This window comes from Durio zibethinus, chromosome 11 (genome assembly GCF_047325235.1).
Source record: "Durio zibethinus cultivar Kanyao isolate XHJ-2024 chromosome 11, ASM4732523v1, whole genome shotgun sequence".
Classification (NCBI taxonomy): Eukaryota; Viridiplantae; Streptophyta; class Magnoliopsida; order Malvales; family Malvaceae; genus Durio; species Durio zibethinus.
In genome coordinates this window covers 13788729-13797820 of record NC_143172.1, presented here as the reverse complement: position 1 = coordinate 13797820, position 9092 = coordinate 13788729, and the positions used below count along the sequence as shown (strand labels likewise).

The following is a 9092-nucleotide window of genomic DNA, read 5'->3' as shown; positions in this document are numbered from 1 at the left end:
ATCTGTTTTTAGGATATTTTATATTGTTAAGGGGAAAAATGTAAATTTGGTGTAATAATTCTATTTTAACAATTTAGATAGTTCAAATACATGATATTAAACTTGCCCGAATCATTGAACTTGGATGTCACCCTTGATATGTGTGAAAATGTTATGGTTTATATGTTTTTATGACTTTTTATGCTATCAAAGGGCATATATAAATTTACTATTATATTTCTATTTTAACAGTTTAGATAGCTCGAATGCATGATATTAAATTGATCCTAATGGTTGAACTTGACCATCGTGCTTTTTATGTGTCAAAATGTTATCAAAAGGTAAAGATGTAAATTTTATGTTATATTTATATTAATAATTTAGATAGCTTGAATACATGATATGAAACTTGTTAGAATGGTTGAACTTGGTTACCATGCTTGATATGTGTGAAAATGTTACGGTTTATGTGTTTTTACGTACAAGATTAAGTTTGATGAAAAAATTGGATGTGTGGAGCTTTTTCGAATAACCCACACGAAAAAAGACTGATTTTACATGATGTCGAAATACGAGAAAATTTGGTAATTCTTGGATTTTTTTTATACTGAAAATAAAATTACTATTACAAATATATTATGAATTAATTATTAAACTTGATAACTTTATTTGATTCATTTACAAGAGAAAGTGAAAGAGAAAATGGTTGTTGAGATTTAAACATAATCCGATTGTTTTGTCAACATTTAAGAACTTAAAGATCATATATTCACAGAAGTTGTTGGAAAAAAAAGACATAGATAAGTTCGAGGCCTTAGATTGGGTCCAACACCATTTAGCTCCTATGGATGTAGCTCGTAACAATTTATATTTTCAGCAAATCAGTCTTAGTAAGACATCTCCATATTGAGAGAGGAATTGCAAACTATGTAACTACATGTCAAGCAAATGGAAGCACAATGAGAAGCAGTCACACCGGACTATAAGAGAAGTGTGCTAGAATTGATGCAAAGCATGCTAGAATGGAGTATGAGTGTGTAAGATATTAGCAATTGCATGAACAATTTGTTGCACTTAAAAATTTTGTGCAATAATAATTTCTAGGAACCAATCTAGGTGGTCCACCAATTCAAGTATTAAATTTAGTAACTTTATATATATATTTTTAATTTAAATAACTTATTATTAAGTGTAAAGATTTATTTTATTTTATTCAGTAAGTTCTTGAGCACGCTAGTAATCATGGTGAAAAAATCCTTTCATCAAATTGTAGTGCTTCGATAGTTGAGAATCATGAATTTTATATTTTTTGAATTTCTATTTAATTTATATCATTGGAAAACAAGTTGAATTTTATTGTATTTAACCTTTTTAATGTATTGAAACAAATTATGTATTTAGATATTTAGATGTTTATAATATTTAGTTTATGAATTTGAATTAAATTTAATGTGTTTCAAAACTTTTTTTTATATAATTGTATTACCAAATATTGAAAGAAATAATGATTTTAAATATTAATTTTTATGTATTTCAATATAGAGGCAGTAAATTTTAGAATTTAACGATGTTTAAGATAATAAAATGTTGCTAAATGTTTGTAATTTAATGGCATTTGTTTTGTAAATGTCGCTAAATTACAAAAATATATCGACATTTATAATAAAAAAAGAGCCTCTAAAAGAAAAATTTATGATCGTTGGGAAACATTTCGAGGTGTCTATATCAAAATGCCACTAATTGATTAGCGGTATTTTTTTTACACAATTATAATCGACTCTTTTAGAAACGCCGTAAAAAGTGTAAATAATCATCACTAAAAACTTATTTTCTACGTGAAAACCTTTTTTTTTCCTTTCAAATCATATATTTTCTTTTCATGTCATTTTTTTTTCTCTTCCACTTCCACTCACATAGTGGTGTGCATATATATATATATATATATTCTCACATGAAGTGCTTAAAAAATTCATAAAAATTGTGCAAACATGTGTACAAGGAAAAAAAAAACGAATAACAAAGATATTTCTTGCCACACGGAACCGTGTGGAAGGAATTATTCTGAATGTGTTATTCATGCATTTGCTTCAATAGATATGACGACAAAAACAATAGCTACAAGACTACATGAAACGAGTTGGGGGTGGGGCACTGCGATTACTAAATTTTTATCTTCACGTCAAAAACATGAAAAAAGTGGTCCTAATTACCTTCGCATTTGAAATGTGTATTTAATCAAATCTGGACGTTCACGGTTTGCACATCGTTTCCTGCCTTTATAAATTTGAATAGAAGAGTGAACTAACACATATCAAACAATCGGATCACCATGAAACCACAACAGCTGCAGCTTTTCTTCTTCATGTCCTCTCAATTACAAAACCATCCTTTTTGTTTAGGGTGGCCAAAGCTGCAAATGAGCCTGTGCTTGACACTGATGGTGAAGAGCTCCGCACGGGCATTGAAAACTTCATCGTTTCAGCAAGATCGATGGCTGGTGGTGGGGGGCTAGCCCTAGGCAAGTCTAGCAAACAAAAATGCCCTGAAATCGTTGTTCAAAGACGATCCGGTGATGATGGTATACCGGTGACATTTTCAAATGTAGACACTAATGATGGTGTTGTACGCCTATCCTTTGATGTAAACATAGAGTTCCTTCCCATCAGAACCAAATTGTGCCCAACATCAACTGTGTGGAAGCTTGACAATTATGACTCTTCCGCTGGAAAATGGTGGGTGATTACTGATGGGGTTATAGGGAACCCTGGTCCTAGGGATTTAAATAGCGATCACGGTCACGTTTTCGGTCGCATAGCATTTGTCGCGTTTTCGGATATAACGGAGATAATTGCGGTCACTGCGGTCATCACGGTCGTGAATTTTTTTTTTTGCACAATTTATTATAAAATGTAACAATTATAATTATAATTATAATTATAAAAACTCTTATTCAATGATTTTAAAAATAGTTTATGACACTATGTTTTTTATTTTCTAAAAAAATTATTCACAATTTTTTTTAGATTATAAAAAGCATTCATATTTGGTTTATCCATAAAATTTTTCTTGGCCAAGTTCATATTCAATATTAATTCTAGACAAATCAAATATTAACAAAACATAATATGTTAAATACCAAGCATTTAATTTAATAAAATTACAAACTTAAAAATATAATAAATTCAAATTCCATCAACTACAATTATTGATACATATTTCAAATTTACCACATGGTAGAATGATGAGAAGGATCAGATTCTCTATCTTCACTTTGAGAGCCAAGTTGACTCCATCTCCATCCTTGAGACCTTTGTTCTTGATACATTTAAGGTGGAGGATATATTTGAGGATGATACATTTGTGGTGGAGGGTACATTTATGGTAACTGATACATTTGAGGAGGTGGAGGATACATTTGAGGTGGATAATAACCATATGGAGGTGGATAACCATGAGGAGGTTGAAAATTATGTTGTTCTGGTGGATAGTAATGTCTTTGAGTACTAGCAGATGATTCACTATACTCAAAGTTACTAGAATTTGGTCTCTCACTTGAAGATGAAGAACCTCTAAAAATTTCATGGTGGTGCTTCTTTGCTTTTCCTTTTGATCGAGCTGTATGTGCACTTTGACCCTCACTAGATTCAGCAAATGGATTTCCTCCGTATTCTGCCATATTAATAAAAAGTCCACCAGTAGCAGCAAGCCCAAATTCTCCTCCAAGTGGGCTGTAAGGTCGATTTGCATCCATATTATCACCAAATTCGCACCATCACCATCACCATCACCATCACCATCTCCATCACCATCATCATCTGGACTTAAACCACCACCATCATCACTCTGACTTGGTGTTGGACTTGAACTTGAATGAGACACATTCATTTCTTGAGATTGACGTGATCGTTCAACATTCATTTCATTATTAGAATTATCTGTAAGCAACCAATCAGAGTTTTGACCATCTAATAGAGGATTTTCTTTCTCTTGCAACCATTCTGTTAGTGGATCATCATCTTCAAAAATATGGTCAAGGCTAATAGGATTAAAACTATTATTTATTTCATTAATGCTCATTCTTTTCTGATGTCTCATCCTCAACCTCATGTTATAATAGGTATATACAAGTTTTTGGAGTCTTTCAAACTTCAATCTATTTTTTGATTTGTTGTGAATATAGCTAAATGTACTCCAATTACGTTCACAATTTGATGCAGATGTTGTTTGACTAAGCACTTTGATTGTTAGTTTTTGTAATTCAGGAACACAAGTGCCATATATCATCCACCACTCAGTTGTATAAAATTATTTAAATTAAATTTCAATGGGCTATACAATTAAATAATATAAATAAATTATAATTATTTAATTTACTATTTACCTGGATTCATTTGCTTTCAACTCTTTGTGCTTGTGGACTACCAAATGTTTCATGCTTGTCTCGAAATAATAACAACTACATCGATTGAAAATACAATAATAAATGAATAAATAAAAAATAATTTGATTTTTAATACATAAAACAAATGTTAAAGTTATAAAATAGTATTAAATACTAACCTGATTAATCATTCTGATTTGAGTATCTATCGAAGGTTCTAATCTTTCAATAACTGCTTTCATACCTTCTAATGTTTCCTTAAATACATTTGCAAAATGTTTTACTCCAAATTGAAATTGTGGATTTAGAGAGTAACCTAAACATAATTTATAACAATATTATATTAAAGTAATAAAAAATAAATATATAAGCAATTTAAGTATAAAAAATAAACATATTTTTTAAATACCATCTATATTCTTGGTTTACTTACCAGCTGAATGCAAGTCAGAGTGCATGAAACTCCATCTGTTGTCAATAATCTTTTCATATTCAGCAGAATAATGACAAGTTTGTTGAATTGCTTGTTTAGCTCTATCCACAGCCTCGTAAATAAAGCCCATTGTTGGTTTTTCATCACCATCCATAAGGCGCAACACTTTTACCAAAGGCTCATAAACTTTTATTATATCACCTACTTTTTTCCAAAAATCTTTTCCCAAAATGATTTTTTTGACTTCATAAACAGGTCTTAATTTTTGTTGTCCCCATTTTGAATCTTTAAATTCCTATATATTCATCAATAAATTTTTAGAGTAATATATTTTAAATTAATATTTTAAAATAATAATATCATAAAAAGATGCTAGATTTAAATAATTGTACTAATTACTAAGTACTAACCTTTGAATTGAACATTTCTCTCAAACTTTGCTTTTGCCTCATTATTTCTTCTAATTGTATGAAATGAGTGGCAAATTGGGTAAGAGCAAGACGAAGTATTTGCTTCCCTTGTATATATTTCTTCATCAAATTAACAGTCCAAATGTGATTGTATATAAAACAAGTCACTTTCTTTGCATCATCCAAAACTTTTGCCAAATTTTTTTTCCTCCCAATATCTTCAAGGCACAAGTCCAAACAATGAGCTGAACATGCTGTCCAATACAAAAGTTTTCTTTTTTCCATTAGTCTTTTTCCTGCGGCCTTAAGTGCTGTCTCGTAATCAGTGACTATTTGAACAATGTATTTTTCTCTAATTTCTTCCATAACTTCATCTAATAATCTGTAGTAAAAGTTTGTATCTCTACTACGAACACTTGAGACATCTACAGATTTCCAAAAAATAGTCCCTTTACTACAGTAAACAAGAAAATTAATGATATGCATTTGATTCAAACTATTGGTCCAACCATCACACATCAAAGTGACACCCAATTCATTCTAATAAGCTTTTAATCCATTAACCCATTCATGAACCTGTTGATACTCAGACTCTAAATACACATCTGAGACCTCATAAGGTGTTGGAAGTTTTACATGTTGGCCAACTTCTGCTGCCACAGAAATCAAATTATGCAACCATGGGGAATTTGCTAATTGAAAAGGAAGTCGATCATATATAAAAAATTTTGATACTGATTCACCCATTTTTCTTCTTAATGTCTTTAGAAATGAATCACTTACTTTTGGTTGTCTTGAACTTTTACTTCTAACCAATTCAGGAACAGCTCCCCTTAATGAAAATTCAGACTCATTTGGAGTTGATTTCCTTGTTCTTTCTTCAAAATATTTAGCAACTGAACCATGAGAGCTTCGTCCTTATTCATATATGTTACTCCAACCACTAGTTCTTTGTCTGAATTCTTGTCTTCTGTGCCACTCATGTTGTGATTGGATACTATCTCGCACGACTTGTCTAGTAGTAATGTCTTCATCAATAAATCTTTCATAATCATCTTCCCCTCTTAACTGTGATAAAAATTCATTTTTTCTTCTTTTGTTGTCAACTTTTTCTGATTTGCTTTCTTGAAGGAGTTTCATCATACTTTCTCTTACTATACCTATTAATAATATAGTTAAAAAAAAAAGAGAAAATTAGTTGCACATGCTTATGTAATTTTATAATTTTTATTAAGAAATTAACAATAATATTTTCAAAAAAATTAAAAAAACATAACATACTAGTAACGTTGGGGCATGGTGCAACATTGCCAGTTTTATGAGCAATGTGTTCTTTGAAATGTGTTCTTTGAAATGTGTTATTCCTCCTTTTACAACTTTACCACAAAGTTTACATGAAACATTTCCTCTTGTATTTGACATAGGTGTTCCAAAATGCCAACCTATATCATCACTTGGCGCGCCCTCTACTCCTTTACTTGGGAACTCTTCACGTGGTGGAATACTTACTATTTTGTATAAAAATAAAATAAACTTATATTTAGAAATATTAATATTACTTATTACATCATTAAAAATTGATTTTACGCTAAATTTTTTAATTTTTAGTTTTTAATCTTAAGAATATTATTAAATAACTTAATCTTTTTGATGCACTAATTGATATTAATTTTTTTATCACAAATAACTTCAAATAATTATATAATAAATACAATCTTCAATAATTACACAAAAATAATAAGAATTAATCTAACATCAAAAGAATTGATAACAATATAAATATAAAAACAACAAAAAAATTTTATTAAATTTCATATACAAAATTATAAATTAATATCTAACACAATCAAAATATAATATTTAATTTTAATTAATTTTTGTCTAACTTATATAAAAAATTTATCAATAATTTTCATCTACAATCTTTATGTATATCATATTAAATTATTAATCTCTTATTTTTTTTAATTATAAATCTTCAATCCCTCTAATTAGATTTTATCTAAAAAAAATTTCAAAAATTAAAAGTTTTCAAACTTATATTTTAATAAAATTTTCAAACCTATATTTTTTATTTTTTAGTTTTTAATCTTAATAAGAGTAATAGATCATAAAATGCTAAATTTGTTAAGTAACTTAATTTTTTTGATACACTAATTGATATAATTTTTTTTTATCACAAACAACTTTTAATAATTATATAATAAACACAATCTTCAATAATTACACAAAAATAACAAGAATTAATATAATATCAAAAGAATTGACAATAATATAAATATCAAAACAACAAAAAAATTAAAATTCATATACAAAATTATAAATTAATATATAACACAATCAAAATATAATATTTAATTTTAATTATTTTTCATCTAACTTATACAAAAAAATTTATCAAAATTTTTCATTTAAAATATCTATATATTATATTAATTATAAATTTTCAAAACCACTAATTAAATTTTATCTAAAAAATTTTCAAAAATTAATTATAAAATTAAATAAAAAAATTCAATCCCACCCTCCAAACACCCTACCACACGTAATCTCTCCCCACCCCCATCAATCCCTCTCCACCTTCCCCCCCCCAACATCCCACCACACCTAATCCCTACCCACCTTCCCCCCAACGCCCCACCACACTCAATCCTCCCCACCCCATCCAATCTCTCAACGTGCCTAATATATCAAATTTGTTTAATTCTTTCTAGCAAATGGAGACCCTTCTAGAAACGCTCCATTTTTCTGTTCATCTTCTTTTTCATCTTGCATCTTACCTTCTCTGGTTTTCCAAAAATTTTTTTTATTTCTTTTTTTTTTCATCTCTCATTTTCTCTCACATCCCTTTATCACTATCACTTGCTGACTTACCTAGTATCTACAGATATCTCGTTCGTCTTTCAAACTCTCACAAGACACAACAGATCATTTTACAGAAATTTTACAAAAAAAAAAAGGTAATTTAATTTTCTTTTCTTACCTTGTTTGATCTTGAATGTTGATTGAAAACTTAAGGTTGATTTGAATTTGAATGCCGAAAATGCCATTTGAATGGTTGAAAGTTGAAACTTGAAATAATTGATCTGTTTTCTAACTCATTTTAAAATTTCTTTTGATGATAAAGATCTGAGATTGTGAGCTTTATTTTTTGATTTGGCTTTTACTTTTACTTTTGCAGGTTCGTTGTTTTATTTTGCAGGCTTAAAATTTTATTTTTTTGTTAGAACTATTAGATCCGTGAGTTGAGTAAAAAAACGAAATAGCGACAATAACGGTCCATTATTGCCGCTATTGTCCGTTATGCCATTATTTTACGACCGTTACTCTCCGTTTTTGCTGTGAATGAATTTTTCAACCGTTTTTTTATCTATTAACGGTGACAGAGGGCAGCGCTACCGCAATTTTGCGACCGCTATTCCGCTATCAAACCGTTATTTGAATCCCTGCCTGGTCCTAACACTTTGACCAGTTGGTTTAAGATTGAGAAGTTTCGGAGTACTTGGTTACAAATTTAAGTACTGCCCTTCAGTCTGTGAATCATGCGCAACTTTATGCAGCGATATTAGGAGAGAGGAAGATGATGGACCAATACGTTTGGCTCTTACTAGTGATCAAGGATGGCCATTCATATTTAAGAAAACAGCTAGAGGGATAAAACAAATTATTGATACTTGATTGAAACCATTCACTATCCACGCAATCACTAGTAGCTGTTACTTTAGAGTAAATAGAGTTAAGTCCCTGCTTAATTCTGAGACACCTTTTTGTTAAGGTTGCCTTGTTTCAGTTTGAGGCAGGATGCATATGCTTATTGCTTTTTTCTTTGGCAGCCCAGCTTTTTACTCTTTCCAACTTAACGAATAAACAATTTACTTCTTTGCTAATC

The 9092-nt window shown here is 29.6% G+C and overlaps 1 pseudogene; it reads left to right on the top strand.

Moving 5' to 3' along the window:
• Nucleotides 1–916: 916 nt before the first annotated feature.
• Nucleotides 917–8881, top strand: LOC149516138 (21 kDa seed protein-like; annotated as a pseudogene).
• Nucleotides 8882–9092: the final 211 nt, after the last annotated feature.